General features: G+C 40.4%; 1 protein-coding gene across 1 annotated transcript in view; it reads right to left on the bottom strand.

The window, feature by feature from the left end:
• LOC111605108 overlaps positions 1-13,224 on the bottom strand; it is a 68,428-nt gene extending 55,204 nt beyond the window's left edge. Inside the window, exon 1 of the mRNA XM_023323450.2 lies at positions 12,630-13,224. The gene's annotated coding sequence lies outside the window, so the exon portion shown is untranslated. The remainder of the gene's footprint in view (positions 1-12,629) is intronic.
• Positions 13,225-24,234: the final 11,010 nt, after the last annotated feature.

Genomic DNA, 24,234 nt, shown 5'->3' with positions numbered 1-24,234 from the left:
TTATATTTAATATATTCAAAGCAAGCAGTTTAGTTTTAATTATATAAATACATGCATAAATATATAAATTAATAAATTGAAAAAAAAAAAAAAGTTAAAAAAAAATATTTTTATAATACTTTAATATATTTATATTTAATATATTCAAAGCAAGCAGTTTAGTTTTAATTATATAAACATATGCATAAATATATAAATTTATAAATTGAAAAAAAAAAAAAAATAATAAAAAAAAATTCTTTTATAATATTTTAATATATTTAATATATTTATCTTTAAGATATTTAAAGCAAAACTCAGATTCAATTTAATTAAATTATATAAATATATTTGAAGTGTGGCATAAATTTCTCCTGGTGTAGCAGAGGCGACATAATGAGCTGGCAGGCAGCATATCACGCATACGCAGTGTTTCTCTTGTAACTGGAATTGAAAGCAATGCCATGTACAAAACAATGCGCCACGACAGGCATTCAGATGCTAAACTCTTCCCAGTTCGAGTCGTGTCCTATTCCATGTCCCTCGACCAGTCAGTACCTTTTATCGTTGATTTTAGCAGGAAAAACCACAAAAACTGAGAGACAGACAAACAGGCCGGGCGAAAATCTTATGAATCTTTGAACATACTTTAGCACTTTGACACTTTTGCCGACGGCAAATGGCAAATGGCAATGGCTGCGGCTGCGACATTTTTGGGCGCTATTTTGACTTTGCCGAGCTGAGCGGAGCTGGCAGAGACCAGCGTGTGGTGGCCATTAAATATGGAGAGCAGCCGGTAAGGGAATCGCTGGGTTTATCTACGTGTCGTGCAGCTGGCTTAGCGCCTGTCTTAGATTAATAGCAGTCGGCAGTCGGCAGTCGGCAGTCCACAGTCGCCAGTTGGCAGTTGGCATTTGGCGTTGACGATGCCATTGCGTGTGGGCTACGTGCCTGAGTGCGCTTTAATGTATGCTACGTTTATTTTTAGGCTCTGATTCGAGATCTTGTTTATAACTCGCAGCAGAGATTAGCTGACAATTGTTGTTAGATAAACGAAACGTAATACAAATGGCCGGAATAATGACTCAATATCATAATTGCTTTGCTACATTTGAAAGTCACATAAAATGATTTTGGGCAAATATAAGAAAAACAGTCAATAAACAATATTTGACAAGCAATCCATTCAATTTCACACGCTGCCAATCAAGTATTTATAAATGTTTCAAAATCAATATATTTTTGGCAAAAATTAAATGAAATATCGTATAGCAACACGTGCAGCTGCAGAGACAGGCTCGGATTTGGGCAGTTGCATTGCAACTAAATAGAAAATGTAAAATTTATAGAAATTCAAATGCGATGCCGCCTGCACATAAAGCTGGCTTAAAGCGCCCAAACCAAGGCCAGGGCAGGTGGCGCAAGGGGTCAGGGCGGCAGCTATCAATGGCAGGCGTCGTTGCCGCTGCCGTTGCCGTTGCCAAAATGCCAAATTTGCATATAAAGTAAAATTGAAAATGCCAGCGGGAATGGAGAACAAGAACCAAAATCCCAAACTCTAAAACGGGCCCAAAAGAAAGCCAAGCACAGCCAAAACCAGAGGAATGCAGCTCTCAGCTAGCCGAGCACAACAACAGCAGCAGCAGCAGTAGCGGAAAATGCAGTGGCATCTACAACTACTTCATCTGGGCACACGATGGCAACTATTCGGAAGCGTTTTAAGCCGCGCTAAAAGGCGTTCCCAAAATATTTACATTGATTTCCTGGTGCTGTGCTGTGCTGCTTTTACAGTTGGAATTCAAGTATAAATTGCAGGCACTTTATATTTGATGGGCATCGAACGCAAATGCGCGTCACGTACAGAGCCACACAGACTCAAAAACCAACACGCCGCAAATCAAAACGGACCACGAGCCACCCAGAAACCACCTACCAAAAAGCAAAAAAAAAAAAATGAGAAGAAGGGGCATAAAACGAGTGAGATACTGTACGAAATATATATTACTTTGTAGTATAAAGTGTGTTTGTAAGTTTAAAAATTTAAAGAAAATTATTTTAGTGAGCAGATCTTGGGAAAATAATATACGTAATACATATGAAAAACTAGAAGAAAACTTTTATATTAGTTTATTTTTATTTTAATAATATTTTGAAGGCTGAAGTGAAATAAAGTCAGTTAAAGTTTAAAAATTAAAAGAAAATTATATTTTAATTAAAATTTATTTTTTAAAGAGATCTTCTAATTATTTTGTTTCTATGTACATAAAAACTATCAAAATAAATTATATATAATTTGACAAAAAATTAAATACAATTTTATTTGCATAAATACTGACTTAACTTCATTTTTAAATAAAAAAAAGTTTGTAAACCATAAGTAATTTCTTAAAATAAATATATTTTAATACATAAATAAATTATGCTTAGGCGATTAAAATTCCGCAAATAATAGAAATTAAAAGGAAACAAAATTATAAGAACTAAGTTAAATATTTTAGTTTGTTGAAGATATATTCTTAGCATTTCTATTAAACTTTTGAAAAGCTCTCTATTTATACAAAAAGGACCTTCAAATTGAAATGCAATCAAATTAAAATTCTATATTTATAATGCTTAAATTAGCCAACTTTTTCGCTCAGTGCAGTTGACTGTCAAAACGCGCTGCACGCGCTCCTTCACTAACTATTCTCATTCGCCTCGCTCTTTTTATCTGCCAGGTAAACGCTGCGAGGGAGGCCGCCAACTAACTGATACAAATTTGTTACACGTACAGAACTCAATAGTGCTCTATACACACACACACATAGACAAATAGTGTGCGAGTGTGCCTGCGTGGGTGTGTCTGTGTGTACGTGTGTTCGTTAGCCTAAAATCCGCGTTGGCTATAAGCCTGCCATTGTTGTTCTTGTTGTTGCGAGACGAGCTAAAAACTAATTCGAAATTCATGGGCTCGATTTGCATTTTTGATTACTTGAATACACCACATGCAGAGAGCGATAGAGAGAGAGAGAGAGAGTGAGACGACTAAAGGGACAAGCCAAACATACAGAGATGGAAATAGAGCAATAACAAACTAGCATTGTCTTGGCCTGGTTAACACACATTCACACGGACATGGAGCGCACACACTCCAATGGGACAAAGCCTACGTAACTAACGAAAACCCTGCAAAGGTGTGATATTTATATTTATGAACGCAAATTGTACGGCAAACGCTTGGGGAATTTTCGTTAGTTTTAAGTAATTGGGCGCCATTTTTATGGCACACGCTGAGACAGTGTGCGTGCGAGTCTCTGTGTGATATGCTCACATGGGAGGCATAGCGAAACACATAAATATTAAAATAAAAATAAAATTATAATGTATGCGATATGGTTTAATTGGTTGCAGTAAAACGTGTTCCCCTCTCTCGCTCGCTCTCTGTCGCTGTCCCTTGTTGCATATGTGCATAAAATGGAAAATGGAAGCGTTACAATTTTTTGCGACTTTAATTAAAAGTGTGGGCTAGAGCAACTAGAGCAGCTAGGGAGCTGCAGAATGTAAAAGTTTTAATGCGGCTAAAGCTATAAACTGTGCAGGTAGACTATAAAAAATCGGATTAACAACTGTCTGTGTGCCGAAAGCCAACTATAAAATGTAAAGAAAGTTATGAAACGCCTTTAGAATTATTTGTAAAGCAACTATCAAGGTATTCAGATGAAAAAGCTTGGCTGTAATATAATAAAAGCAAAGAAGTTTCCATGACAAATAAAGCTTTTCAACTAGCTCAAGTCAAGTGAGGCTTTAAGTCTGAACAATTTCATGTCAAATTGTTTCATTATCAAAGCTAAGCACTCTCATTTCCCATATCAAATGGTGTTAATTTGTTTATATATCTGCTCACTCGCTCGCTCCACAAATAGCTATATTTAATTTCGGGCAGCAAAACTTTCAAATATGCTAAAGTTGCGCCGCTGTCTATTGCCAGTGGGCTGATGATAATTGTCGACGTGTTTGCGTGTCACCTGTATATTAGGAGCAGCCACTGCCATTGCCATCGCCGGCAGTCAATGACTTAATTAGTCGAAAATTTCAAGAATTTTTGCCTGGGCGGGCCCCTTGCTCTCGCCCGCTCGCTGTAGCTGTCAAAATGTCATTCGAGTGGGCTGGCAAGACCTTTATTCTATATTAGCTTTTGGCGGGCGAGCGGATGCGCTGGTGTCACATAAATTACATTAGACATTAGCTTTTTGTGTGTTGATTTCTGATTATTATGTGTCCGTCCGCCTGGCTACGGTGTGGCCACACGTGCCTGCCGAATATTCTGGCATGTCGCCTAATCAATGACCCTTATCACCCTGCTGCTGTCGTGGCTTTAATTAAAGTTCAAACTGTCAGTGCGAACGTAAATTGAATTTTAATGTGCGCAGCATAAGACAATAGGTAACACGCCTGCGCTCTTCTAATGTAATCAATAGACAAACGACAAACAGCAAACAAACAACTTAGCCTACATTTGCGAGCACACACTCGAAAAGGCTAGGCTCCGAACTGAAGTCGCTGCCAGGCGTGGCCTACATTCAGGCGCTCAATCAACGCGCATATGTATGTATGCAAATGTCAGTTGAATTTTAAGTTGAAAAGAAAGTCGCGTTTAGTTTGCTTTACAAAAAGAATATACTATAAATTCTAGCCTAATTGCCAGCATTCTGAGAGCCGTAAACACTTACGCTCAATTTTATTGCCCTACAGTTGAAGCAGCTGAATATTTTGTATGTTTAAGTTGACTTTTTGATTGGCATTCTGTACATCGAGCACTTGTATTTGCTGCTCCGTGTTTATTGTGAAATTGTTCATATTTATTGGCTCTTGCTGGGGCCACACTTCAATGACTGGCAGCCCGCCCAGCTCCAGCTACAGCTGTCTGCATCCTTGATGTCCGCTCTTTATGGACACAATTTTCAATGACATTTTGTTTATTCATAGGACGCGCTCTTCTTGCATTTCGTCTGTCATATGTTAGCCGGATTTTATCTGGCTTCATTTTCTAGTTTCTTTTTTTTTTTCTATATTTTTTGTCGCCCAGCACGTTTGTCGCTCGCATAAAAAACTGGGCTGGCAATTTATTTAGTTTTCATGCAAATCAAATTACACAGACAAAAAGCAGTTTTTATTGCTAACTCCACTCGTTGCTGTTTGGGGCTTTTAAGCGTTCGCAATTGAAATTCTGTTTCTGTTTGGCTCGCATATTTGTTGGCCGTAAGTGCGTGTCGCATTGCCTGCCAGCAGTTTGTTAGAGGTTTTTAATTAATTGATTGCATTGCTCTGACAGACCACAACACAACAAAAGGCCTGAATTATGGGAAATGACACACGAAATTGGAAGCATGCAAATTGATTTGATTTAAATATAAATTGCTTAATTCATATTTAAACTATTCGTCTTCAAACAACACACGATATTTTGTCCTGATATATTTACAGTTATTTATTTATTTATGTGTCTCGTATTTTCAATTTGAAATGTATTATTTTTGACTATTTTTTTCGTCTTCTTCTTTAGTTTGTATCAATAAAATCTGAAATTCTTCATAACTTGACTGAGCTGAAGCAATCTCGAAATGACAAACTTCAAATTAGCTACGAAACTGAGAAACAGCACTTCAACAAGCAAAAACTATATAAATTTATCAATGCTCACGTACACACACACACGCACACACACATTTGCAGCAAACATATGAAAAGCAATTTCTATAAACGAAAAATTGCAGCCACATTTCAAGTTTGGCCACAGAACTTCAGTTGTCATTTGGCTTCAGTGTGTTTGCCTGTAAGCTTTTCCCTAAATGAAGCAAATGTGTGCGATTGTCTTGCTGCCTGGGATATGTGCAGCAGTCGAAGCAGTTGACCAAATGTATGTATAATATGTTTGTGGTCCTGGCCAAAATTCTATGAATATGCAAAGTGAAACTAAATGGCGTGTAACAAGCACACACAGAATAAAAAAATTGAAAAAGCCACATAAAAAACTGCACAGAAAAAGAAAACTGCTCCGCTCTAAAGAAACAGAAACGAAAACATATTAAAGACTGGCGCCAAGTTGATCAAATTGATGCTTGGCTTTTGGGCCAACAGCCAAGCTGTTGCGGCAAATATCTCTACGACCATGCGAATATATAACTTATAAACTTTTACACACACACACGCAGACATTGAGAAAAAAGCCAAAATTTCAAAATGAAGCAAATGCAATTGCATGTGAGTCAGCGTCGTAGCTGGAGAACTTGCCTTTGTGGCTGCGGGCCAGCAGCAAGCAGAGCGCAACGGACACGTAACATGGATGTTTTCCACAATTGTTTCGCTTGTTATATGACAACAACTATTTTCACTCCTCTGGGCCTGCCATGACACAGTTCAATTTCAATTCGAAAAGATGGCACAGAGCGTGTCCACAGCATCCATGGCACAGCCAACTGGTAAACCTAATCGAAATGCGGCACAATAACTAGATATGACTTTTGGAACTTTAAAAATAATAATATATATGAAAGTGAGCCAGCTTTCAGCTTGGATTAAAACTGAGCTCAGACGCTATTGAGGCAAGGCAAGGAATAAAGTTGAGCAGTTCTAAATAACTTTTAATTACTACAACTTAATCTTAACAGAAATTAATTAATATATTTACTTAGGACTATGCTTAGGTACATAAAGATTAGAAGAGTATAAGCACAGCCTGGGCTTAAGCTAGTCTTTGATATATGTTAAGTTCAGGATATATGTTTGAGCCTTCTTCTAGCAACAGTGCAAGAGGCTAGCACATCTACGAGCCTTAGGCTCGAAGTTTAGTTAGACTAGACTCGCTACTTTTTATCTCTTGAATTCAGTATACAATCTTTGGCACCTTTAGCTCTCTCTCAATGTTCTTCGATCTGCTGCACGCAGCTTATAATGAGCATATTTAACTTAATTAAATTAAATTCATGCTTTGCTTGTGCTTGTCGCTAGACAAGCTGGCATATTTGATCAAAGAAGCCAACCCATATGTAGGACACGTCAATTTTAATGCTGAACATTTTGCTGTCTTTGTAATTGGCGACAACAGCTGCATTATTGTGTCCAATGCCTGATGTGCTTGCAGGAAACAGCAACAACAAACACAACAGCAGCTCCAAATCCCCGTCTACAAGTTGCGAGGCTGACGCTGGACATTGCATTTGACATTTGTGTGCATGCAAATTTCATGCATCCGTTTCCGGCAGCTGCCTGTCGGGAGACTTTTTGACAGAGCAGCAGAAGCCCGAAAATGAAATATGCGCCTAATTAGTGGGCGACCCTGTGCCATTTCGCACTCAGTACGCAGCTAAAGAAAAATTTAATTATTTATGAACACATGCAATGGGCCAAATGGCCAAATGGCAAAGTGGCAAAGTGGCAAGCAAGCAAAGAGTCGAGCCAGCATTTTTCATTAGTGCGGGCGTCGAGTGGCCAAAAGCCCCGATGCTTTACAATATAATTGCGAGCGAGCAGCGGCCAACAAAACTCTGGCCTGACCGCCGCAGCGGCCTTGAGCTCGCTCGTAATTTGTTTTAGCCGAGTTCTGTGCGCCCCGCTCCTGCCACACGCCCAAAAACATTTTCAACATGCAAGGCAAAGAGCAGCGCACATACGAGCTCATATACACACATATCTCATATATAGCACAATATATTAAGCGCATACACGCAAAAGCAACCAAACAGGGCCAGCCAAAGCAAAGGAGAATAAAAAAATAAAACATTTAAAAAACGAAAGCCAATAAAAATGTTGCCTGAGTTGGCTGACACTGGATAGACTCCGCCAGCCCCTCCAGCCCCCCAGCAGAGTGAAAGTATTACGAATTGAAGGCCACAACAGGCTCGTAATATAAATGCAGGCATTAAATTATGTTCACTCTGCCCATGCCAAAGCTCTGTATGTTAAATGAGAAACAATAACAAATAACTTAAGAGTTACTGAAAGTAATGTGAACTTGTATAGCCGTAAACAGTTGAGTGTGCACAGCCAAACAGCAGAAGCTTATTGGGAATATATAAAAGGAATAATAGAGCTGGAGAACAAAGGTGTATAATGCTCAAGGGTTATGTATAGGTAGAGCTGTATAACTATAGAGAGCTGAGGCTACACGTACTGCTTAGTGATCAAAGAGAAATTGTGTATTTTGAGAATAAATAAAGTGAGCTGTGCTCCCCATGGCACAGACTGTGTGAGCATGTTCTAATACATAGATAGATGAAAGGTACTGTTCAAGCATATTTCTCTTCCTCTGATGTGGAAACTAATATATATTACTAGAACATTCAATTGCCTTGAGTTTCAATTGAAGAGTGCCTTAATTCAGTAAGCGCACTCAGCGAGCACATCATGCTCACTCTTACAACTCCTACTTAAAGTGCTGCTCTTAAAAAATTAATTACTTTTTCTCTTTATGATGATTTAATAGCAATTATACAGAAAAACTTTTATATTAGCTATTTATGTTTTCTTTTATTCATAATATGCTCAAGCTAAAATTAAATTTAAAATTGATAGATAAATATATAAATAATAGATAAATTTAATAGATAGAGTTTTCAACAGATATAATTTAGAGAGAGTAAAGATTCAATGGCAGGCTAGCTATCGAGATCGAAGCGGGAGACTCTTGATGCTTGAAATAGTAATACAAACAATTTCTACACTTTTCGAATAAAGGGTAGCCAAATAGAAGTGATACTATTTCTGATAGTTTTATATTAGCAGTTGAAAAAGCAATCAATAATATTTAGCTCTCTAAATATGCCATGTAATTTGTCAATTAAGAATGAAAAAAGAAAATGTTTAACAACATTTAGCGGAGACTCAAATCACTAGAAAATATGCAATGATACAAGCAATGCAACGCGTTAAGTTTTAATAAATTGTTCATCAATTTAATAATTGTCAGGCAACAACTGTAATCTCAGCTATTGTCCACACGTTCATGCTATAGAATGTCACTCCACTCCATTTTTATCTTTGCGAGAGCTCGAGCCCAACATTCCAGACAGTTTTGCATTACAGAAGAAACAACATATCATTCCAAATTTAATTCTATGCAAGAGCTGCGGGCATAGCTATAGATACCATTTGATTTAGAATTTAATACATATATAACGGCATTGATGAAGCTCTCAAATGAAGTCAGGCACACGTAATAAATCAATATAAATTGTTGACTTATATATTATAAATTAATACATCATATAGAGACGGCAAAAAATCAGTCTAAAATGGTCAATGCTATTTTGAAACTCAAGAATTCAGACTCATCAAATCGCTTAATTTACTTTACATGTCAAACCAGTTTTACATCTTATAATTTAATACCCCAGCATCAGTCGCTGCATAACAGCAGCAAGCACGAAATTTATTTACAAATGCAAATTATAACTTAATTTTACCAGTTATAAATGTCAGAAATGTCCAAAGATTGAGGCTTGCCTTGTTATATGCATCCAGCATCACAAGCGTGCTTTAAGCTACCCCATCAACACTCGCTAGGTTATCACGCCCAGTTGCAAATATATTTGAAAGAAAAAAACCAAATCAATGCGACAAATACATGTAACTAAGAGCTGGCTACAAGTAACAGCAGAGGCCAACACAGCGAACTGGCTGACCCAGAAACAGAGAAACATTTTAAATAACAAATGCAGCACTGTCGGCGCAACAATTTCCATTACAATATGTACTATTTGTGTTTGGCAGACAGTTTAACAACTAAATTCCAATAGAGCAAAAAACTAAATAAAAAGTAACAGAGGCAAAAGCTCGACGCGAGCTGCTCGTCTTTTATGTATGGCGGTGGAGGCATGTGATTTGCCCCTTTTTTCTGTTTTTAGACCAGCTGAGTGTTTTACCTATCTAAATTCTTGTTGTTGTTGTTGTTGTTGTTGTTGTTGTTGTTGTTGTTGCTGCTGTTAGCCACACACTTTTAGCTTTGCTTTTTATTGATTTTTAAGTTTATTGATATACGCTAAAGCCTTGAAAAAGGCAGAGGTATGCAGAGCTGAGCAGCATTAAGAATTTCATATATCCAAATTCAATGAGTAGTCGAGTTGAATGAGCATTTGCCAGGGTATCATTCTAGTCCATACTACAGTTTTTTTTTTACAATTTATATATAGATAGGCAGACAAATATTTTGTCACAAGGTTTTTCCATATTTAAACCTAAAGCCAGTTACACAAACACGATTCGGAAATGACCCAAATGCTTAAATTGCAGGTAGAGGGCATTTGACCTGAGCTGTCAATCAAGGCAGTCAGTCAGTCAGTTTCCTTTCACTTCTTCTAGCCTTATCCTTGTAGGGTTTTTCTTTATTTTCTCAGTTTTAAAACGTCAACAATTTTGTATGCCAAGTGCCGCCGTGCGACTGACTGGCTGACTGGCTGACTGGGCTGACTGTCCGACTTTTGTCGTTAACATATGGCAAGATCCTCTCGCCGCTTGACTCTTCCTATGTGAGATTGCCTTGGCAAAAAATCGCATTTCTTTTCGAGGTTTTGCGAGAACGGAAATTGAAAATAGCGCCACGTTCGCTTGGCACTCGAGCATTCGTTGCTTGTTGTTGTTGCTGCTGCACAAAATGCTCATATGGCATGAAAATTTAATTGGAGTAAAATGCTGCCACACAACTCTCGAAAACTAGTTAACGTTGCAATAGAAAGCAAAATGGAAAAAGAAGCAAATAAAAAAAACGGAAAAAAAGCTGGCACATAAATCAACAAGAGCTGGCTCATGGAATTGAGTTGTGCATATGGCATTAGCTTTTAAATATACAAGTGTATAGATGTCAAGTGAGGATATTTATAAGAAATGTTGCAACTGGAGCTTGGCTAGACTCTTGCTTAAGATGCAATTCAATTTGATTTCGAATACATTTTGAAATGTTTAGCAAAACCCGCTTAGAGCACTGTGAACTTATTCTGATAAAAATACAAATTAATTTGGCAAATGTTAGACGAGTCGCCCCGGAGGCGGGCATACAGCTTTGTCTTTATCAATAATGGATGTCGGAGCTGGGGCACATATAATTTGGCCATGCTGCATATTTTATGTTAGCTAAGTAAGTTTGTCGTTTGCTGCCCCAAAAGAAAATATCAAACAGAGTTTCGCCCACGTTGCGTATGAGTTATGCATTATGTTCTTTCATTTCTTGCTCTGGCTCTGCTTAGGTCGGGTCGGGTTGGGTCTGGTCTGTTTAGTGCGCTTGTTTGTGCAACGCATTACGACAAATATTTGCGCATTGGACAACAACATATTTCTGTTGGTTGTCATTGTTGTTGTTGCTAGCTGGATTTTTGGGTTTTTCTTGCCTAGTCGCAGTAAAACGAGGTCAGTCCAAAATCTAAGCCCTTAGCTATCCAAACAGCTGATGTCAGCACAACATGAACTGGGCGTGTGTGTGTGTGTGTGTGTGTGCGTGTGTGTGGTCAATGTAACGTGTTTTTTGTTCTTAGTTTGATAAATCAGTTGGCTGCCCTGCGGGGCCAAGCAGACCTACAAGTGTCCGACTTGGGTAGGTGCGGGCGTGGCAAAACACTTTTGGCTATGATTTATCAGCAATGCAGCCCGCAGGCACAGCACAAGCACTTGACTCCGGGCCCAAATGAAGTGTTTATTTAGATAGCACAGCAGCAGGCGCAGTCCACAACCGAGAGCGAAAGCGAGAATCTAAGATATTCTTACATTTTATGCATACTAAACTGGTAAGTCGAATAAATTTGTTGTTCTCCTGTGACGGCTGCTCAAGTGCCTTTGGTATGCCGCATTCACAGCCTCTGCCATGTGTGAATGGATCACAAAATTATTCGCAATCAACAAAAGGCGAAATGCCCAGACAGATAGCTGCTAAATGAAGAACAGCTCAATTTGAATAATCAATTTATATATTTTTGCCTTCCTTCCACTATGCTCTTGTTCGTCATAATATTTTAATATTTAAATGTCAATTATTATTTTTGATGAAGAGTGATGGAAGAGTCTGCGATTCGGTGCAGATGAAACTACTTTTTTAGAACTTATTCACTGCAGATGAACTGAAAATACAAATACCCTCAGCACTTCATTAGCTTCGTCTCTAAAATGTGTCACAGTTGAAGCTATCAAATTTTGTTCAAGCCAATCTCTTAACACTACCTGAAAGCAGAGCTAGCAAAAAATTGCCTTCGTATTGTAAGCGATTTGCTAGTTTGTTTTTTTATGGCAGCTTAGCCAAAGAGAGACACAAACTGTGTCATGCCACCAAAGCAAATGAAAAAACATGTATTTTCGATACGAAAGAACAAAATAATGCAGAAGCTGATGCTCAGTTCGTTGTCCTACAAAACAGGGCCAGTCACATGACCTGTGCTAGCACACTCAATGGGCTGCTGGCTGCTCTTATTCATGTTGTTGTAGCCGGCTTAAGGCCGTCTGCCATTTACTTTTGGCTGCTCCTAAGACTAAACTGAAGGATAAACTTATAGACACACTGTGAACTTTTGCAGTTCGTTGCTCTGCCGTGTCTCACAAATACGCAAGTAATGCGATTTTTCTGATATTCACACGACTGACGCGACATGCCATTGGCATTGCTATTTCTTTTCAGAACTCTCTGTTTTGCTTACTTTAATTTGTGTTGAAGCTGCTGATGCGGCTGCTGCGGCTGTTGAGGCTGTTGACTCTTTGGTGTTGTTCGCTTTGAATATGTGGCAAATGCTGTTGTTTGTATTTGTTTTTAGGTTTTTGCCTGTGACATTTTGTCAGTGTGACCGCACAAAAAATGTGACCTTGAACGGGCGCGCACACACACGCAGAGACAGACAGTTAGACAGACTGACTGGCTGGCTGGCTGGCTGTCTGTCGTTTGGGCAACAGTTTTATGGCGCCACTGCAGTTGCCCGACTTCGGTTTTGCAACATTTTAAAGCATGAGCTTAATATCTCGTATCCTTGAGAGCCACGTAGATAAGGTGCAATCAATAAAAACACACACAGCCGCGCAGGCAAAGAGCGCTTAAGCGGTCACACGCTGCGTATACGTAACGCTGGCGTATATTCAACGAATTTATGTGCTTTGCCAGCTGATTTTCTGCATTTCACATTTGACTTTCAATTGCACGCACACACACACGCACGTGGTAAGGCAGGCGCACACACAGCGACACGCGGCGGCGACACAGAGAATACAAAATTTTTGTGATTTAGGCTTCACTTGGTTTTTTGGGCCCGTTACGCGAGAACGCTTTTTGCGCTCGAGCTTCTGCACGCTACGCGTCCTTGTTCCAACTACTGACGTTCAACGCAACGCAACGGCCACAACTCGATTCGCTGACGGGTCCTGGACGCCCCCGAAAGCAGCAGCAGCAGAGCCAGCGACAGCGACAGCAGTCGCCAAAGCTTTTGCGCTCGGACTTGCTCTCTCTCTCTCTCTCTCTCTTGTTCTCTGCCTTCCATTCAGCAACTGCCGTAAAGCTTAGCGCTCACTGCGCTTTCTGTTAGCTCAGACTCTCTCGCTCTCTCGCTCCCTGCACGTGGCAAGTCGTCTGTACGTCTCTCTGTTGTTGTTGCTCTTCGGCCCTTCTCTGTCTCAGCGCTTTTTTGGCTTTTGTTTTGTTTGCCTGCTTCGCTGACAAGGTTAACAACAAACGCAGCTGCCTGGCGCCAAATATCCCAAAACATCTGATTCCTGTCAAGCCCTGGCACATGCGCAATCCTCTTGACAGCTCGATAAGTATTTAGCAGGCTGTCTCCCATATTTAACGCGTCAAATATGGATGCTATGCTAGCGCCTCTATGCCATCTGTTAGCATACTGAAGCAACTATGGCTTGAGATAAGCTAATGAACAGAGTCACGCAAATTTGTAAGAAATTTCTACAAATATCTTTACGCATAATAAAATTCAGCTAGCCGACTATAATTTTGGCTTAGTTCATTATAAATTTGCATATTTAATTTTTGAGCTCACAGCTCTAATTAAATTCAAATTTATTAATACTTGATTATTTAATTAGATGCCGCATCAAAGCCACAAATCGAATTTGACGCCAAATTTTGCTGCATAATGAACCTTATTAATATTGTAAGGACGCAACGAAAGGTAATTACTTGCCATAGATTATCCCAGTTGTATCGCATATATTCATTATGATTTGCAGCAAGATTAGCATTGAAGCCAACTTCAAAGCAGAATTTGTGCAAATCTTTTTAGCCCAATGTTTGTGCTCGTAGCCATTTCGTTGCGGTTGCTGTGAGACCGTAATTGCTACACCTGCATTTGCGGGTTAACAGCTGCCAGCCCCACGACCGTAGTGGCTGCAACTCCTGCTAGTCTAAACTAATATTTAAAAGCCGCAGCATTTCGAGAAACCGACCAAGCGCCAATTACGCGTATGCCACCCCAAAAAGTATGCTACAAAAACTCGACGCGCCGGTAACAAGCGAAAAAAAAAACACGAACGCAAAATACCATCAGTTCAGAAACTAGAAACTGGCAACGGCAACGGGCAGGGGAGGGCAGCGGGCAACTGGAATCTGGCTGCTAGCAAACAGCAGCTGCACCTGCAACTATAGCTGTAGCCGGCCAGTTAACAAGCCCCAAAACCTGGTTGCCAACAAATTTTGTGCATATTTCAGAAAAGTTGCAGCATTTCCAACGTTGTCATCGTTGCTGCTTTTTCCTTTTTTTCATTTCTTTTTTTTTTTGCGTTCGTTTCGTTATTTTGGCCGGCGCGTGAAAATCCGAGAGGTGACACTTGTCCAAATTATCTTGCAGGATAAACCAGCGCACTTAACGTGTTATCAGTGCAAACGATGCCAGGGCACACCCAGAACTCCAACATGAGGCGCATTGTAATCAAGCGCAGGCAGCTGCAACACTCGAGCAACAATCACTGCATGCCCCTCACACTCCGAATCCGAGCTGACATGCAGTTGACTCCAGCGGAGTCGCAATTCGTGTACATGGACCAGAGACAGAGCCACAGCCAGAGCCAGCGCCAGAGCCACCATCAGGACGTGGCGTGCAACGGACGCTTGAGAGTGTGACCAAAGCCGCATCTAAATGTGAATGAGTGTGTACGTACGTGTGTGTATGTGTGTGTGTGTGTGTCAGCAGTCGACAGCTGCCGCATAATGCAGAACATACACTCGGCTGAGGCCAGAGCCAAGCTGAAAATGTTTAACACGAAAAGGAGTTATCACGCTGACAGGACGAGGCCAGAACGCAAACGCGAATGCGAACGCAGAGATGGCGACGTGGCCCTAATAAAATTATGACAAGCTCGCTGATGGAGAAAAATGAAGCAACCACGCTGCCAAGGACTAATAAAGAAGCGTCAAAACAGCGAAAGAAATGTGCCTGAAGCATACCCTTTCTATAGCAACCTGAAGTGGCTGCTCCAGACACGAGACACGATTATGTATTACAAATATATTACAAACAGAAAAACATGCTATCTTTCAATATAGTATAAGGATGATGTAGTGTAGGGCGGGAAGCCAGCCTCGTTGGCTCGCCAATTATATTATAATATAATAATTAGTTTTAGTATTTTTTGAATTCCTTTTCACGTTGCACTGTTTCAAAGTTTGCGGCAAACGCTTTATGCCTCCTCGAAACTATGCACAAAGACCAACTGCCCTACCTTAACTGGCCGAAGGAGCTTTGTGCAGCGCGTCTTGCTGAGAACTAGAGTACTTGGCTAAAAAATAAACTGAAAACAAAAGCAAAAACAACCGCTGCTGTAACCGCAGGCCGTGCGACACAGCAGACAGTTGGCGCGGGGCTCAGACAGGGCAGCGACAAAGCCGCATCCTTCAAGCGAGGCTAGACATGGCAAAACGCTCGCATCGGAAGGGGCGAGGGTCGTCAACGGCTGTCAGTTTTGGGCCGCGTTAGCCGCCTGCAACTGAAAACTGAAAGCTGTAAACTGAAAATCTGAAATGAATGCGGCAGCAGCAGCGGCAGCGGCAGCTTAACAAAAAATTGAAGTAGCCGCAGTTGTTGGCCGGCAATGAAGTTGCCTGCAGCGCCGGCACCCGAAAGCCACTGCTGCCACTGCCTCTTGTTATTTTTTTCTTGCTGCTAGAACAGGGTGAAGAGGTCATCTGGTGACCACTTCATAATGGCCGTCGATTAGCGCAAAAAAATGTGTTGCTTGAGTCGGCTTTGCGGCAGCTTTGGCTTCACCTCAAAATGACTTTAAAATGTGGCCACAAGGCATTTAAAAGCGACAAATACTCACGCCTCATCATCGGCTCAACCCCTTCATTTTGTTGCGCTGGCATGTGTGGACCAGTTATGACAAAGTCAGCGCCAACTAATTACACATGTGGCAGGGGCCACCCAAGCCAAAGCTGAAATCCTGTTGTTGCTGTTGTAGTCCTGCTTTGATGGCCACATAAAAAACCCACCGCAAGCAGCGCTCCTGACAACAGCAGCAACAAATATGGCTGTAGATGGAGGTTACGAACATGGCACATAGGCAACTTAACCCGTTAACGCGTTAAAGAGCAAACGAGTGGTTAAAAGCTATGCCAGCAGGCAGGACAAGTAGCGGGCGGGTGCACAATGGCAGCCGGTTGACTGGCGGACTGCTTTGCTGTCTTGCCTGGCTTGCTTGCTCGCTAGCTGGGCTGAGGCAGGACGAGAACATGGCGGTTGCTCTATAGGTAAGAGCAGCTTTAAGGGTAGCGGGACCAAGTCAAAGACTTCTCGAGTGGACTGCAGCACACTGCAGAGGTTAAACACTAACCTGATGACGGCAAACGCCACACAAGCACAAAAACAAAGCAGTTATGGAACTGCTTAAAAAGAATTTCAAATGCTCTAACTTAGTTAGAAATTATGTGAGAAATGAAAAAGGAGAAGGCAAATGAAATTCTATAAATTATGGCATATTTTTAAAAGCTCGCGTTGAGGAGAAAATGAGAGAAAGTCGAAGTCGGAATCGAAGTTTGTGTTGTGTTTAGATCAAGAACGTGCCATAGGCAGCAGAGCTAGCCAAATGTCATGAGAGAGGCGTTTACTTGTGGCATATTACTGATGTTTAATCAATATTATAATGAGTTCTTAAAGAACCATTACTAGTAAGGAAAGCTCTACTCAATATGTTAACCATGCAGAGATTTATTTGCTGCAGAATATTTAATGTTTTCATATTAAGGCTTTAGATCCAGAGAAAAAGTTTATATAGAGAATTGTTAGAAAACTAAATTGAAACTATAACAAAATGCATTAAATATATTATTAAAATAGCAGCTTCTTCATATGTCAAGCTCAATCAGAATTTTTATTATTTTTATATTAATATTAAAATTCTTGTTTTACTTTTCTAACAAAACTTTTTATTCAAACTCAATTTGTTCATTCCATTTCATTCCATTCCATTTCAAAGAATATATTTTCATTTAGCATGAATGCTAATCAGACTTACTGATTTACCCACCTTCAATATCTTTTACATTTCCAATAAAAGTCTGAGCAGCGTTCAACAAGTTAACTAAAAACATGCCAAACGATTGAGTCTAGCGACTCCAGCTGTGGTTAGTTCACAAAAAATGCTTCTGTTTATGTAAATATGTTGTGGACCGAACGCTGTCGCTGGCTTTTGTGTGCTGTTCGTGTTGGTTATTTAGTCACTGTGCCGGGCAGCTTTGGAGTCGACGAAAATCAAGACATTTTTGAGCCTGAACTTTGCCAGGTGAAAATTTCACTAGTTGTGTACTTGGGTGTGTGTGTGTGTGTGTGTGTTTGCTGCTGTTTGTTGCTCGCCTGGAACATTTTGGACAACTTTTGAGTACCATATTTACCACTTTAAGGACACATTGTGACATGTACGTGCAGGAAAATGGCGCAGCCAGCATGAAATATGAAAATATTATGACTTCTGGTGCATTAAAAATGTTTTTCGTCAATGTTTTTGATACAATTTTTATTTTTTATTTTTGCCTTTCTTCTTCTGTCTCGTTCGCTGCGACACTAAAAATTATGTTGCCCGACTCCTGAATGTTGTTGATGACTGCCTGCTGTGGCTTCTATGATGGGTTTTGCGCTCTCCTCTCGCCTGGCACGACGCGGCCTGGCTTGCTTTTTACCAGTTGCTAGCGCCAGTTGCCAGCGCCAGCGCCAGTGCCAGTTGCCAGCTACCAGTTGATGTCGCCTTGCTGACAGCCGCATGACGCGTCACCAACACCAGAGACGACAACGACAACGGCAACAACAACGTAATCACTTTGACGTTGATGAATAACATCAACACTTTTTGGGCAAGCCAAGGGCTGGCAAAAGGATTGCAGCAAATGTTTTATTTTACATTTTCCAGCGCAGCCTTTTTTTGCCAACGACTTTTTAATGTGTTGAAGAAGGCATCATTGAAATGCTGCTGTAAATTTCCATTCATGTCGTAATATTTACTAATTGTGCAGAAAAATACAAGATTCTGATAAAGAGCTTTACAACGATCCTTTTTTCTAATTAAATATTATTTTGTCTGCTCTCTTTAGCGACTAGTATATGAGAGTTAGCTATAAAGTCTAAGCATTTCATTAACAGCTGGAAAAGCCCCACTTTTCATTTGCCCAGCTGAAGCGAAAACAATATCCGTTCAAAAAGCACAAAGTCTTTATATTAATTTCTTGTTTTCTACCCCAGCATAATCCATAAGCCCTCGTCTGTGTTATCTTCTGTTCTTGCTAGTTGTTGCACTGATAATAGAGATGCTTAAGTGAAAGCTCTCAGTTGGGAAAATGTGTGCATCAAGCATACGCCTAGTCGGCTGCAGAACAGCGCCGACCTCTTTTTAGCTAACCCAAATGACTTTAACCCCAAAGCCTCTTACAAAGCCTTTCGACAGCGCATAAAACTAAACCGAAACTACACTCAGCTCAACCTCAAAACTAGCTAACCAACAAACCTTATTAAAATGTGAGCTGCACACCCTAAACTGAACCTAACCTGCCTCAATTTCTCGACCCTACCGGTCGCGCACCGCTCGTCCCGATGCACGTAAGGAAGCGTATAATTTAATTAAATTATCTGGGGCAGCTGCAGCAGCAGTGGCAGCAGGCAGCAGGCAGCAGGCAGGCAGCAGCAGCAACGAAAAATGTGCATCAAAGTGCACTTAAATCATCAGCGAGGCACGGCGACACACACCGTCAGATAGACGAAGAACCCCTTCCGAATGGGACCCCGCCCATCTTTTCAAAATGGCGTTGGCTAAGTGCCGTTGCATTATAAGCGAGAGAGAAGCGAAGTGAAGTAAAGTCAGCCAACCAGCCAGCCAGCCAGTCAGCCAACCAACTTTGTACTTTGACTTATATTAGTGACCGGAAATGCAGCTTTCAAGCTGTGAGCAGGCAGGCGCAGGCAGGATCAGCGCAGGAAGCACGGCCCGCCTCAATGACTTGCCAAAGTGGCATCGAGCGGAATGGGCGAGGCAGCAGCAGCGGCAGCAGCGGCAGCATCGCCATCCATGTCAGATGCGTATATTTTGAAGATTTTTATTTATTGCATGCAGAACGGCATTTGAATTGCAGTAGATTTATGAGAATTGACTCGAGCAGCTGCAGCGAGCTGTCAAAGGCTAACAACTCGGAGATATTTAAATATCAGAAAGCAACTGGGCGAAAAATATTTCTCTGCTGCATATTGCAAAAATGCGCTACAAAACTAGAAAAAGCTAAAAGCTCAGCGCAGCTCGAGCTTAAATTTAAACGCAAATGCCCTTAATATAGAGCTGCAGACGAGCACCTTGACATCAATTTCAGAATTAGTTCAGGCTATGCCTGGGAATTGCTTCATTTATCGTCATTTTGTGTTGTCAAGTCTCTCGGCGAGTTATAATTGCAATTCCCACGAAACAATGAAACCCCATTGGCAAACAGCTTTGACATTTGCTTAACGCAGCTGGCAGCTGACATACAAAACTGAGCTAATGCCTTTTAAGAGAACCAACCCGAATACTGGGAACACAATTCTCCAGTGATTCGTGTTGCCTGAGAGAACATCGCATATGCAACACTGTGACATTCTTTGCACTTCCATTGAAACATGTGACGTTAACAGGTTAACAAGATAAGGCCTGTTCGCAGCTGCACACTGTTGCTGTTCTATATATAAACATGTATGTGTGGGCGTATAAGTACCTAGCTGTGTGGCATCTTTAAGAGGGAGAGACCTGTGCCTATGTGTACTGCTGTGAGGATGATGATGAAAGATTAACATATTTATGTATTTATATAAAAATATATATATTTACTTATTTGTAACCTCATCAAATATATTGCTGAACAAAGAGTTTATTTTAATGCTCAGCTACTCCGCTTTTAGCTTGAATACTTAAACTAAAATGCGTTAGGCATAGCAAAAGTTATATATAAGCGAGTATATGCATACATACATTTATTTACACATACATTCACACTATCACATGCATACATCTATATCTATAGATAACTAAACATATACTTATGCATACAAACAAATGCTCAGATTTCATTGACCTGCCCGCAAAGCTTGCAATACATTAAATACAACTTCAGATTTACACAAATTAATGAGAATCGCGTAGAAAGGCAAGCAGTTGCGTACACTGAGCAGCAGAGTAGTTATCACAAAAATGTGAAGTACGCTTCAACAAGTCTTATGCGAATTCTCAGCATAAATGAACGGAATTGTTAGCCTTTTGAAGTCGCGCTCTGTATTTCACGCCCTTCAGCCACTTCAACAGCAATTATTGTTTAAGTGTCTGGCCCCGCTACTCGCATTTCGTACACCCACAATTACCTCGATAAGCGGCGGTCGGCCCTCCAAACAATATAATGTTAGAATTCATGAAAACTTAATTAGAGGCTTATGCGGCGCATTTGGCAAAACGTCAACATTTGCATACCGCATTTAATGTGCTCTGTGCACAGATATCGCAACCACAACAAACCGACGCGTTTGTGTGCAAAATACTTAAATTAAATGAGCTAAAATTAACATAAACAATAAAGCGATAAGCAACAAATTTGCAAATGCCGCCAAATTGAACAACTAATTTGGTTGGACTCAAACAAATTCAAAATTATATGCAGTAATTGAAATGTGTAGTGCGAACACAACACCAGCGCTAATAATGCGATATTAAATTAAATTAAAAAATAACAAATTGAATTAATTATTCAATTTTCATTATAACTGACGACCCAGCGCAGTTGGGCTTATCACAACAATGGACTAATTGCCAAAAAATATATGCATTGCCTTTTGGGTCATCAAATATGGCTAAATAACTTTATCGACTTGTGGCAAGAACAATGCACGAAACCAATTCAAATTGAACCAATATTTTCCAAATTATCGCATCAAAGTGACGAACACTCAATATTAATCAGGACAGCGAGTCTCCCAGCTGCCAGAGCGCGTGTCTGTCAGAGGATGCGTGAGTTCAAGCTCTGGCGGTGGCAGCAACGTGATTAGCTGCCCCACAGCGACTCGAAACGTCTATGTAAATAAGTTGTTGATTAATTTTGAAATGCTTCTAATATATACACACATACACAGAGTAACATATTGAAGGGCGAAGCATGAAAACGAGTTTTCAAGTTGTTGTCGTTGTTTGGCATGTGAAATTTAATAAACTCATGCGACTTAATTAAAATGAAATTAATTAACATTTTGGTGACACTGACGCCATTTTGGGGCTAACATCGCTTAAAGCTGCTCGTTAGGCGTCAACTTCTATTCAAACAGCACATCACATAGCGTAGCATGCATGTGGCACGGGGCGTATGCGTAATATGCAGCAGCTCATTGCGCATACGCCGCATTGTCTTTGTGCATAAAAGATTTGCATTAATTTCCAGCTAAAACTTTAATTTTATACGCAGCTCTGTTCTTCGCTTTGTGTCTCTGGCTCTTTGTGTAATTTATACGCGCGAAAAATGTTTGTAAAGTTGCTAAAGTTGCTGCTGCTGCTGCTGCTGTTGCTGGTGGTTGGGGGTTGGCTCTTTTGCTTCTTCTTCCTCATCTTCTTTGGCTGCTGCCGCATCTTTTGTTTTCACTGCTGCTTCTAATTAAAAACAAAAGTTTTTTAATCTGCTTTATGGCATAAGCAAATAATTATTCACAATTAACTTGCACAAAAGCACGCAAACATGTCATAACTTCTTCTTCTTTTGCTTTTTTCGTTTGGGCAACTTATTGCTTCGAGCATTTGCATGCGAAATATATTCCCATATAGGCGCCTGTGTCATAGAAGCCTAAGCCAATTTTGTTGATAGCCTAATAGTTTAATAGCAAGCAAACTGGGCGAAATTTGGGCTGAAATAGTTTTGCGGAACGTTCACGGTACATTCTCAAGTCGACGTTGTTGATTAGCTTGCGAGGCGCCTACGTGTTGGCCATAGATTTGATGTTCGGCCAATTGGCAAGGCAGTATTTACTGTTACATAGCCAAGAGTTATGCAGCTGCAGTTGCCCTGCTCAAATATGTAAGCAATCCATTAACCAGAAACTTAATCAATTGAAACTAGTTTGGAATTGCAAATGCAATGCCAACACAGCAAAAGCCAAATGCAAACGCCTAGGCTCCCAGCCAGACACTTCGATAAGCCATTGCCATCATTTTCCAACTGCCCCGAGAGAAGTTTGCCATTCTCAGTGTGTCTATGTATTTGCCAAAGGTGCGTATACTCAATCTACTTTCCATTACTGCCGTATCTCGTGACCAAAAATCCAACAGAGACCAAGTTACAGACAGAGAGAGAGAGGGGAGAGAGAGTTAGGCTGCCTTAGCTGCTCTATCTCTGATGTGACTGTCTCTAGTTCGTTTGCCACAAGGTAACAGATAAGTTTTCTGATTTAAAATTGCAGTTTGAATAGGGTTTTAATTGTATTTCGGCTCTGGGCCGTTGGCCTTGGCAAATTTGCCAACTGCCAAGTGATGATTAAAATTAACGAAAACTCAGACCAAACTATTATTGACTCACTGTGCAAGGTGTTCAATTAGCCAGTTTACCAGATAGCAGCTTACCTGCCACAGCTCGATTTAATTTATGTGCATTTACAATTAAGGCTGGCATAAAAAACGGAATATGTATAAATCAATTTGTTATTAAGCAGACAAATAAATATTGATATTGCTAATTGACATTAAGACAAATTCAATGAAATCAAATAAACTAGACATATAAAACATATTGCGTCGCCTGCATGTGACTTTCACTGTTATACGTATAACAGAAAAACAGCAAAGCAAAAAAAGTCCATTTTAATGTATTTTGCTGAAATTTATGTGCACAAATATCAAATGTGATCAAGTTGAGAACATATTGGAATGATATAGGACCCGTTGCGTAAATTAATGTTATCAGAATTTGTGATTTATATAGCTGGGAGGGGGCGAGGTAGGTGTTGCTGCTGTTCACACAAGGCGGGAGGTGCGGGGTTGGCTCTTAGCAAAACGACAACGGCAGCAGTTGTAGCTTCACACATTAAAATATTACAACATGAACTGGAAACATGAGCACAAGGCTGAGACTTGGTCACACACACACTCCATACACAACAGCCAAATTATGATGTGTCAGCGCACATAGTCACACACACACACACACACACACACGTACAACAACATCAGCAGCTTGTATGTAACGTTGGTGCTCATATTTTGGTAGCTATAAATAAACTAAATTGCCAAAGTCGACTCAACTCGAGTCGAGTCGAGTCGGGGTACACGAGCACAAAAGCCTGTGGGTTGGAACGAGGAGCATCGGCTTAACAGCAGATTAAACATAAACGCACTGTGGGCGTACACTACAGCACAGTACACGCCCACCCACATTGTTATATACGCAATGCTGTTAACGTTTATTAAGTATGCACATTATCCATGCGGTGCTAGCCAAGTGCATGGCTCGAAAGACAAGCGTAGCCACACCTGGGAATACAAGCAAAATACGCTCATTAGAACTGGGCTAATTGATTTGCGAAAGACATATTACTCCGACTAAGCCTATTAATTGATACCATCAACGAGCAGGAATGGGATTTGTTCCCCTAAAGATATTACTTAGAAAATATCTAACTATATAAATATTAAATTTAGCTTGAAATGGCTTCAAAGTGCATTGGTCGCGGCTCGGCAATCAAATTAGTTGTTGTCAAAGATCCGGGCAACACGAAGAAAATCACGTCAAGCAGAAACATTTTTAAGCCCAAATGTTAATTGGGCTCATGACACGGC

This window comes from Drosophila hydei, unplaced genomic scaffold, assembly GCF_003285905.1.
Source record: "Drosophila hydei strain 15085-1641.00,03,60 unplaced genomic scaffold, DhydRS2 tig00000001-arrow-pilon, whole genome shotgun sequence".
In the NCBI taxonomy this organism is placed as follows: Eukaryota; Metazoa; Arthropoda; class Insecta; order Diptera; family Drosophilidae; genus Drosophila; species Drosophila hydei.
Note: the sequence above shows the minus strand (reverse complement) of the source record. Positions and strands in the feature narration are given on the sequence as shown.